Source organism: Procambarus clarkii, chromosome 48 (genome assembly GCF_040958095.1).
Source record: "Procambarus clarkii isolate CNS0578487 chromosome 48, FALCON_Pclarkii_2.0, whole genome shotgun sequence".
Classification (NCBI taxonomy): domain Eukaryota; kingdom Metazoa; phylum Arthropoda; class Malacostraca; order Decapoda; family Cambaridae; genus Procambarus; species Procambarus clarkii.
Genome location: NC_091197.1, coordinates 17,107,603 through 17,118,358, shown reverse-complemented (window position 1 = coordinate 17,118,358; position 10,756 = coordinate 17,107,603). Strand labels below are relative to the sequence as shown.

At 42.7% G+C, this 10,756-nt stretch overlaps 1 protein-coding gene across 1 annotated transcript in view; it reads right to left on the bottom strand.

Annotated features, from left to right (window-relative positions):
• Positions 1-8,451, bottom strand: part of LOC123764806 (uncharacterized) — a 138,836-nt gene extending 130,385 nt beyond the window's left edge. Inside the window, exon 1 of the mRNA XM_045752978.2 lies at positions 7,867-8,451. The gene's annotated coding sequence lies outside the window, so the exon portion shown is untranslated. The remainder of the gene's footprint in view (positions 1-7,866) is intronic.
• Between the last annotated feature and the right edge of the window lie 2,305 nt (positions 8,452-10,756).

The window sequence follows — 10,756 nt, the reverse complement described above, 5'->3', positions numbered from 1 at the left end:
ATTTGACTCGGAAAATAAATTCGATCTTTTTAATGATCGATTTTTTTTAAATATTCATTATCGGTGAATAAATTTCTTCACTCGTGGCCAAGTATCTTTTCTATTCATCATTATGAATAAAATAAGTGTTTTCTGATCATTTAAATAAGTAAATAAGTACATTTAGGTCGGGTCGTGTGCCAGAGTTCTCAGTTCGGTTCGACAGTGTTCAACTGCAACTTAAGGGTGCTCAGGCTCAACTGCAACTTAAGGGTGCTCAGGCTCAACTGCAACTTAAGGGTGCTCAGGCTCAACTGTAACTTAAGGGTGCTCAGGCTCAACTGTAACTTAAGGGTGCTCAGGTTCAACTGCAACTTAAGGATGCTCAAGCTCAACTGCAATTTAAGGGTGCTCAGGCTCAACTGCAACTTAAGGGTGCTCAGGCTCAACTGCAACTTAAGGGTGCTCAGGCTCAACTGCAACTTAAGGGTGCTCAGGCTCAACTGTAACTTAAGGGTGCTCAGGCTCAACTGTAACTTAAGGGTGCTCAGGTTCAACTGCAACTTAAGGATGCTCAAGCTCAACTGCAACTTAAGGGTGCTCAGGCTCAACTGCAACTTAAGGGTGCTCAGGCTCAACTGCAACTTAAGGGTGCTCAGGCTCAACTGCAACTTAAGGGTGCTCAGGCTCAACTGTAACTTAAGGGTGCTCAGGCTCAACTGTAACTTAAGGGTGCTCAGGTTCAACTGCAACTTAAGGATGCTCAAGCTCAACTGCAACTTAAGGGTGCTCAGGCTCAACTGCAACTTAAGGGTGCTCAGGCTCAACTGTAACTTAAGGGTGCTCAGGCTCAACTGTAACTTAAGGGTGCTCAGGTTCAACTGCAACTTAAGGGTGCTCAGGCTCAACTGTAACTTAAGGGTGCTCAGGCTCAACTGTAACTTAAGGGTGCTCAGGTTCAACTGCAACTTAAGGGTGCTCAGGCTCAACTGCAACTTAAGGGGGCTCAGGTTCAACTGGCTGGTGTTCAAGATCAGATGAACTTATCAGCATTGTTCACTTGGCACCGAGAAGGCCGCTGATTAATTAAGAACAGAGTTACGCTGTCTTCCCCTCGTTGGTTCATTTGGATTTGATTGCTCGTTTATTGGGAGTTCTTCGACAAACCGGTTCACCAGTTCAACTGAACAACTTTCCGTCAGAGGAGAACGTGCTTCTGTGGTGCTATGGAGTATTCATCGGGTATTCATCTAAGAGGTTCTTTGCTCTTCAAGATTTGTTCAGAGAACCGCCAAAGGTTCTTGTGATACCATTTGGAGTTGCGGTTCACTAGACTGGACGTGTGTGTGGGTATATTGACTTCCATGACTTCGGTTCTAATTAGAGTTCCACAGGGTTCATTTGTGTGGTTACTTGGTTCATTTCAGGGGTTTGTCTGTTCCTGGAGATTCTATATAATTAAATCTTCTTTATAGTCCTTTCATTCTTCTTTAATTGTGAAGGAAGTTGAAAAAATGTAACTCTCTAAAGTTAAGATTAAAGTTTAATATAGCCTGAAGTTAAGCGATGCCATATAAAACTGTAAAATGAACTTTGAAGAGTATAAAAAAGAACTTAACAAATAGAGAAAGAGAGAGTATTCGTGATTGAATCTTTGATCTAATCTTTCAATAATTTTGCATAATATATTTCAACACAAAATACTACTATACCAACAAAGACTGCATGAAGAATATTTAACGTGTATATTTGAAGTTTAAGCTTATGTGTGGAATAAGAATTCTTGAATTTACATTTTAAAAGATTAAGCAGTCTTGAGTCGACAAAATATATCCCCTGGTGAGACCTGTGGTCTTCGGTCTGTCAGTAATGGTCTCTGTTGCAGACTAATAGACCCGGGTATCCTAGCAATAACTGTTGTTGGTGATCCTCCTAGGACTAGGTATCTTAGCAACAACCACTGCAAAAGACCCCGACTCCTGGGAGTCGGGATCCTAAAGAAAGGCCTAGGTCCTAGGAAAAAGTCCTAGGAAGAAGCCTAGGTCCTAGGAAAAAGTCTTAGGAAGAAGCCTAGGTCCTAGGAAAAGGTCCTAGGAAGAAGCCTAAGTCCTAGGAAAAAGTCCTAGAATGAAGCGCTGTGGGAGGTTCTCCCATCTGCGTATTCCAACACGCTAACAAAATAGAATTTTGCGTTCAAGCGGAAGCGAAGGAATTCAGTCTATATATATATATATATATATATATATATATATATATATATATATATATACATATATATATATATATATATATATATATATATATATATATATATGTATATATATATATATATATATATATATATATATATATATATATATATATATATATATATATATATATATATATATATATATATATATATATATTTCATTCACCTGGGCAATAGGAAACTCGAACCCCCCGACCCCATGAGCGTGAGGGCCAAACCTTCACCTATCCCACTATTCTATTAAGGTTGTCTCATAGGGCACCTTCCCCATCTACACCCATCATCACTACCTTCGTTCTTCACTATATTCTCTCTTTCATCATCTAGCCCATTCTTCATCAACCTTCCCTCCTCTTCACCTCCTCTACCCTTCACAACTATTCTTGCCTTGCAATAACTTTCCTACCCCCTCAGTACCTTTCATACCGATCACCACACTCCCTACCAACCACTTGGGCTGGACGGTAGAGCGGCGGTCTCGCTTCATGCAGGTCGGTGTTCAATCCCCGACCGTCTAAGTGGCTTGGGCACCATTTCTTTCCCCCAGTCCTTATCACAAATCCTTGTCCTGATCACTTGCATGTGCACTATAGTCGTATTGACTTGGCGCTTTCTCCTGATAGTTCCCTTCCCTTCACCATCTTCTCTACCTTTCACCACTTTCCCTACCCCCATCACCACCTTCCGTACTCTTCACCACCTTCCCTACCCCTCACCACCTTCCCTACCCTTCACCACCTTCCCCACCCTTCACCACCTTCCCTACCCTTCACCACCTTCCCTACTCTTCACCACCTTCCCTACCCTTCACCACCTTCCCTACCCTTCACCACCTTCCCTACCCTTCACCACCTTCCCTACCCTTCACCACTTTCCCTACCTTTCATCACCTTCCCTACCTTTCACCACTTTCTCTACCCTTCACCACCTTCCCTACCCTTCACCACCTTCCCTACTCTTCACCACCTTCCCTACCCTTCACCACCTTCCCTACCCTTCACCACCTTCCCTACCCTTCACCACCTTCCCTACCCTTCACCACCTTCCCTACCCTTCACCACCTTCCCTACCCTTCACCACCTTCCCTACTCTTCACCACCTTCCCTACCCTTCACCACCTTCCCTACCCTTCACCACCTTCCCTACCCTTCACCACTTTCCCTACCTTTCATCACCTTCCCTACCTTTCACCACTTTCCCTACCTTTCACCACCTTCCCTACCTTTCACCACTTTCCCTACCTTTCACCACCTTCCCTACCCTTTGCTATCTTCCCTGTCCATTAGCACCCTTCAGTACCTTCCCTACCCACCGGTATCTTCCTTACCTTTCACTGCATTGTCTACCCTTCGCCACTCTCCCTACCCTTCTCTACCTCTCATCACCTTACCTACTCCTCACTGCTGTAACCATCTTCAATACACAATACTTGAGAGAAATTAATATATAATCGTCGTGTAGGAACGACATTGCTGCATGAGTTATAACAAGGAAGGATTCAAGCTTTTAGCGAGATTGAAAATTAGCGTGAGTGGCCACTTGATACACTGGGAGCATATGGGTGTCGACCCTGAACAAACACCCTCTGATCCTCCCTAACCAAAGAGCAGTCACCCTGCAAAGTTTGGTGAGGTAATCTCACGTCTCAGGATCTTATATCTGGTCTCCAGCTTCGTACTGACACTGGGTACTATAGACATTGATGTATTTATGTTATAAACATTGTGGAAAGAATTATTACTTCCAATCACTGTGATTTCCTCTATTCTGAGAAATGCTCGACTCTCGAATTTTCGTGTCAAAATTGACCTTCAACTTTTACATAAATGGAAAACTATATTAGCGCCACGAGTTATAAAAAAAATGATAATTAACAAAAAAATGGCTTCATTTAAAAAAAGCTGTTGCACTTACACTTACCAATTATTGTTAGCGCTTATATTTCGAAATTTGGCCAGTGCTTATAATTGTAAGTGATTGTGACACTCACAATTTCTCATGTGTTGCATCTACAATATCAAACACAAAAGTTACGTTTGCAGTTATTAAGAACTGGTGTGCTTACAATTTCAAATTACTGTTGCGAATAAAATTTCAAATTGCTCTTCAATTTGGTTTCTATGCGAAAATACGCACAGTGAGAATGTTCGGAGATGTGGGAAGGTGGAGGGAATAGGGAGATAGAGGCTGCCAATTGGGTGGAGTAGTTACCTTACGTTTAATACAACTGTAGTTACCTTACGTTTAATACAACTGTAGTTACCTTGCGTGGAATATAACTGTAGTAACTTGATCCACGGAACCTATCCATCCTTATACAACTTTTCGTTTGCTAATTGCTCCCTAAAACCTTCGGTCCGTATACGAAGACTTTTATACAAAATTATGTATCAGAAAGTTTTCCCGGGAAATTGGGAGGTAAGTAATTGCTAGGTAACATTTCTTAGAAATTTGGAGGTAGGTAACATTTTCACCAGAGAATGATAACATTCTAGGTAACATTCTCACTAGAATGTTACCTAGCGACTGGCCCTTCCACCAGTCTCATATGATGGAGCCTCCTTGCGTAGTTACTTAGCGAGGAATACATATGTAGGTTACTTAGCATGGAATACATTTTGAGTTACTTCACTTGGAATACATTTGTAGTTACTTAGCATGGAATACATTTTGAGTTCCTTCGCGTGGAATTTTGAGTTCTGAGTAACATTTTGAGGCCTAAAATGTTACTTTACGTTACTTTACTTTACTTTTACTTCCTAACTACATTTGTAGTTACTTTGCGGGGAATACATTTTGAGTTACTTCGTGTGGAATACAAATAAAGTTACATCAAGTAGAATACAATTGCAGTTACCTCATTTGTAATACAATTGCAGTTATTTTACGTTGAATACAGCTGTAGTTACCTCACGTGGAATACAACCGTCGGTAACTCGCGTGGAATACAGCTGTAGTTCATTCACTTGGAATAAAAACTGTTCTTACCTCGGTTGTAATACAACCGTTGTTAAATCTCGATCTAAAGGAATACAACTATAGTTGCCTCGCGTATAATACAGCTGTTGTTACCGAGTGGAATACAACGGTAGATACCTCGCATACAAAGCAACCGCAGTTACCCAAGGTGGAATACAACCAGTAGTTACCTCGTGTGGAATACAACCAGTAGTTACTTCGCATAGAATACAACCGTAGTTACCTCGCGTGGAATACAACCGAAGTTACCACGCGTGAAATACAACAGTTGTTACCTCACGTGGAATACAATCAGTAGTTATCTCGCGTGGAATACAACTGTAGTTACCCCGCGTGGAATACAACCGTAGTTACCTCGCGTGGAATACAACCGTAGTTACCTCGCGTGGAATACAACCGTAGTTACCTCGCGTGGAATACAACCGTAGTTACCCCGCGTGGAATACAACGGAAGTTACCTCGCGTGGAATACAATCGTAGTTACCACGCGTGGAATACAATCGTAGTTACCACGGTGGAATACAACCGTAGCTACCCCAACATGAAATACAACTGTTGTTACCTTTCGTGGAATACAACTGTAGTTACCCAGCGTGAAATACAATAAGTAGTTACCCCGCGTGAAATACAACTATAGTTGCCTCGCGTGGAATACAACCGTAGTTACCTCTCGTGGAATACAACCAGTAGTTACCCCACAAGGAATTCAACCGTAGTTGACTTCCTTGCCTTAAACATCGTGACTGCCTTCTCCCCGTTCGGCTAAAACTCCTCCCTACCACGGGTTAATTAATAGATGAGAGTGAAGAGAATCTATTTTTCTATCTGAGAATAGAGGCAGGAATGTTGAATAGCGGGAGGATGGAGGTGGGGATGAGGGGAAGTGAGGGGAATTGGTGAGGGGGGGACGGAGAGAAGGAGAGGAGGGATAGGGTGAGAAAGTTTAAACAGTTTAAAATTGTATAGTTTAAACAGTGAGAGATTCAGCAAAAAATTTCAGGAGTTTAGTAATGTGTGTGTGTGTGTGTGTGTGTGTGTGTGTGTGTGTGTGTGTGTGTGTGTGTGTGTGTGAGTGTGAGTGTGTGTGTGTGTGTGTGTGTTTGTGTGTAATTAACCGAATGGCAATTGCCTAAGGTGCAGTTAGAGATCGAGAACTACGCTCGTGGTCTTCTTAGTTCTATTCGTTATTTGACCGCTTTGAGACTACTGAGGGTTTGGCCCTCCGCCTCCACCACCTTCTCACTGGTTTCAGCCGAACACTTTCAAGAGAACTTTCCCGCCAAACAAACACACACCGAACCTACGACGTTGGTACAACGTTCGAACAAGTTTTAACACCACTTAACCAGTTATAACAACCAATATAGCAAGTTGTAACAACGTTCTAATACGTCATAAACACCTTAAGCCAAGATGTAACAACTTTATTACAAGTTGTAACAAACGGAAAATAGAGACAATTTCGGTTTGTGTTTCCAGGGTTTATAATATATTTTCGGCACCTTTGTGTTTCCAGGGTTTATAATATATTTTCTGCACCTTTGTTTCCTTAGCTTGAATCTATGACCTCTTTTGCTTCAAGTTGCAGCTTACAAGAACACCTCTTTGTCAATTTGGTCGACTTGTGTGTTTGTGTGTATTTACTATTTGTATCTATTAGCTCATCGACCCCGCCTTTCTAACCAATTTATTTTTCTCTATTATCTCTACTACATATATTTCTCTCTAACACACGCGCACACACACATTCCCAGGAAGCAGCCCGTCGCATCTGTCTAACTCCTAGGTATCTATTTACTACTAGGTGAACAGAGGCGTCAAGGTGAAAAAAACTCTGCCCATTTGTTTTTGCCTCTGCCGGGGATCGAACCCGGGATCCAAGATGCTTGCTTTTCTGTGTGTGTGTGTGTGTGTGTGTGTGTGTGTGTGTGTGTGTGTGTGTGTGTGTGTGTGTGGGTGTGTGTGTGTGTGTGTGTGTGTGTGTGTGTGTGAATGTGTGTGTGTGTGTGTGTGTGTGTGTGTGTGTGTGTGTGTGTGTGTGTGTGTGTGTGTGTGTGTGTGTGTGTGTGTGTGTGCTTATATTGTCTCTTGGGAATAATCTGAGAATTCACTTCCACTGGAGTCTCCTTGTTCGAGTCTGTCCTTGTTTGCCCTAGCCATTTCCATGAAAATTTTTAAAGTGGTGATCATGTCTCAACCTCTAATTTCTCCGGTCTCCAGCGACGGGAAGCTAAATTCCTGATGTCTTTCGCATTAACTCATACCTCGTAAGTTCTGGGACCAGCCTGTTGGCATACCTCTCAACTTTCTCTAACTTTGTCTTGTGTGTGTGTGTGTGTGTGTGTGTGTGTGTGTGTGTGTGTGTGTGTGTGTGTGTGTGTGTGTGTGTGTGTGTTTGAGTGAGTGAGTGAGTGTATGTGTGTGAGTAGGTGTGTATGAATGAGAGAGAAAGAGAGAGAAAGAAAGAGAGGGAGAGATAGAGACACAGACAGACAGACAGACAGACAGACAGACAGACAGACAGACAGACAGACAGACAGACAGACAGACAGACAGACAGACAGACAAAAGGAAAAAAAAGCCATACAAGAAAGACTCACAAACCCATCAGACGTAACTGACAGGGCATTAACAGCTGCCCGTGTACAAGCACTTACCTTAACTAGAGTTCTCTTCTCCGAGTCAGAGGACCCTTGGTCCGCTAATTGTACTCCTCTTGACGTCTTAATAAGCAAGACTCCGTCTCGCTCACAGATTACGCAAAATTGTATAAAATATGAAGATATCTTCTTCTCTGTCACCTTAAAACTTTTCTCTTTTTTTCCATCTACGAATTCATGAGAATCTTTGTTTCATCAGTGCTAAATTGGCTCTCATTGGCCCCCCCCCCCAAAAATAAAATTCTAGCTGTGTTGTTCGATTTGCACCCGAGGCGATTAGCACAATTACCGTAGTTAGTTAATTATCGAGAAACACGCTCTCTCTCTCTCTCTCTCTCTCTCTCTCTCACACACACACATGCACTCACTTCAGGGAACAAAATCACAATTGACTTTCTAAATACAACTCATAACATCTTTGAGCCCGTTTCTTTAGGACACAACGACCACCGAACACCCCCAGAGGGGCAGGCCGGACAACTGAGCGCGACCCAAGCCGGACAATTGAGCGCGAAAGCGATCGCGGTCGGGTGGACGGGAGAGGTGAGCGAGAGATCCGTTCCTCACCGCTGCTGCCGGCACACTAACACCTCCCCGTCGCGATCCCCAGCATACCCTGTCCTCCACTGGCACCTCTGGGCGCCTCTTGCTCCCAGGAGGAGGAGGAGGAGCAGGAGGAGGAGGAGGAATGGGAGGACAAGGAAGTTATCCATTTCTCTAGGAAGCTGCTAGACAAGTTGAGCCATCACAAGTTCACCAGTTACCTTAAGTTAGCCCAAAAATGATCTTCTCTGCTCTAGAACGTCACTGAAACTGAACTTCTTTTCTCTGTAACCCCGGCGAAAATAAACTTTTCTTGCTCTAAAACACGGGAATTGCATTCTTTGCTCTGGATAGCCAGAAAAGTCAGCTTATTCTACACTTCCCCATTGGGTAGGCCCTACTATCCGTTGGGTAGGCCTACTATCCGTTGGGTAGGGCTACTATCCATCCAGTACAAATTCTCGTCATGTTTTCTGATACATGACCATTGTCTAACATTAAAAAAATTTCCGTGAAAATTGTGTCCGAAACGTTATAGAGCTTCTAGGACTAAACTAATTCACAGACGAAATTCAGAACTGGATTTTAGTCAGGTTTCCGAATGCGTGAATACAGGAGGCCGGCAAGAAGACATGAGGGAGGGGACGGGAATGAGACAGGTGGAAGACAAAGACACAAGATAAATTCAAGATGAAAGAAGACAAATGTGTTTAATTCCAGGAGACTGGGAGGGACATATCCCTGTTGGATTAGAAATAATGCCTAGGAATAGTCCAGGATAGTCCTACACACACTGGGGTATGTCTAGCCATCGTGGGCATAAACACACTCTGCTGAGCCGGAAAGCTGGGCTTTGTTGACACTCTTAAAAAACACTTTGCAGCTGCGTTAACTTGGCGTCGTGTCAACAGAGGCTGCGTCACGAGACATACGCCCTCACCTGGAAGAGATACAAGGGCCTCTCTCACTAGAGAGAGATGCGAGATATCTCTCACGAGGACGGACTACAAGACCTCTCGCACTAGGGCGAGGCGGAGTAACTTTTAGGAAAAAGCGCTAAGTCATTGGAACACTATTGCACTTGGAAGGGATACGAGAAAGAACTGAGACTAGACGGAGGGAAGGATAGGTGCCCCGACCACTTGAACAGTCTGGGATCGAGCGGCGACCCTGCAAGAAGCGAGGTCGTCGCTGTACCGACCAGTCCAAAGTGAGTTAGGACACATTCCTAACCAGATGTAGCAAGGAGATATCTCTCACGAATGAGAATAAGGAAACATTTTTCAGTAATATTGTAACTCTGCGACCGTGAGACATATCTCAGGTAAATCAGGTTGACAAAATCTAATCAGAGAGCGTAAGAGAGACAGAAAGCGATGGTGTCAAAGAAATATAACACAATTTCTTTTTCCTCAAGGAAATGCTCTTACGAGAGGAAACTTAACCGACGAATTCCGAGTTTCGTCTTATCGCCGGAAGATAACGCACTGATATGCCTTCTGTCCCGGACGGAAGTGTTTTTTCCCCTAAAATATCACAGGAGAGATTTGCAAAAGCAGTTTGATGCGTAGGTTGTACTTTTTACTGTCTTGGATAAGTGAAAGTCTGGGTAAAATAATTTGTTGCTGGCTTATAGCACTTAATTTTCAAGGATATTTGTTGGGATATCAAAAATTGTAGTATGAGAAAATCCTTGTAGTAAGATAGCAGAATCGAATCAGCGGTTTGTGTTACCGCTGACTGCCCATGGATCCCGATAACCTTTAAAGTTATCGTGGTCTGTATCAAGAGTATTAAAACACGCAGAATAATGTTCAGTTTATTCCTGTCCTCTTAAATGAAGCAAATGCAGTGTTTTCTGAATTAACAGAAACTCACACTAAAGACTATTATAACAATCAGATAAGGATACCGGATCTTTTCAAATATGTGAGGAAACACAGGCTACAGGGTGGAGTCAGCCAGTACATCAAAGACACACTCATCTGCAATTGAATCGCTAAACACCACAAACAATATGGTGGAAGTGTTGATAATCAAAATAGAAATTATAAATAGAGTGATTGTCCTTGTACATAAATCACCAAATGCCAATCCTCATCAGTTTAAAGACTAACTTTTGAAAATAGTATACTGCTTAAAACAAACTCACATACCCTTTCCCTAACATCATTTTGCCTCGAGATTTTAACTTAAGGCATCTAAAAAGGCCAAATGTGTCAAATGCTGTCATGGTAGAGAGAGTCCCAGGAAACAGTTCTGAGTGAACACACACATATAACCTCCTGCGGATGTGTGACAAATTTGCTTTGAACCAGCAAATAGTACAACCAACTAGAAAAGA